Source organism: Cariama cristata, unplaced genomic scaffold (genome assembly GCF_000690535.1).
Source record: "Cariama cristata isolate BGI_N322 unplaced genomic scaffold, ASM69053v1 scaffold20021, whole genome shotgun sequence".
NCBI lineage: Eukaryota > Metazoa > Chordata > Aves > Cariamiformes > Cariamidae > Cariama > Cariama cristata.
This window is the reverse complement of record NW_009600059.1, coordinates 1-691: the sequence shown is the minus strand read 5'-3', so window position 1 is coordinate 691 and position 691 is coordinate 1.

The following is a 691-nucleotide window of genomic DNA, read 5'->3' as shown; positions in this document are numbered from 1 at the left end:
GTACCCTGGGAGAGGTGAACCTTTCTGGTCCCAAAAGGGGGGGGAAAAAAAAAATAAAAAAAAAAAAAAGGAAAAAATAAAAAAATTGGTGTTTTCGGAGGGTTTTGCAAAAATAAAGCCTTCCAGGCAACCTTGCGAGATAGGTAAATATTATTCTTCCTAATTTTACAGATTATTTTTTTTAAAGGGAGATTGATCTTTTTGGCCAGCTTACCAGGATAGAAAAATATTTCTTTGGGAGGGAGGACGAGAGGCCTGGGATGAAAATCAGTGGTGACTGCTCCCCCCAAAAAGCAATGCAGTGTCTGTTTTGGGTTTTTTTTTGCCAAGAAGCAAAAACTGATGGTACATTTTGAACTTTATATATCAGATTTCATATATGAAGCACAGTCTACCAGTCAGTTTGCTACCTTCTGTTTTCTGATCAAAACTATGCACTTCTAAATTTTGAAAAAAAAAAAAAAAAAAAAAAGAAAACCAAATGCTGAAATCAGCCCAGCATGTAAAAACCCTTTGCCACTATAAAAAACAGCCAGGGGATTTTTTTTATTTTTTTTTTCCCTTTTCTTTAAAAAGCCTTTGCTTTAAGTGTCAGCAATGCATCTGGTCAGTATTTTTAAAGCAACTTTACCAACCTACTGCCCCACTGCCTTGACCGCCCCGGTGAGGCTGGGGGAGACGAATTCACCCC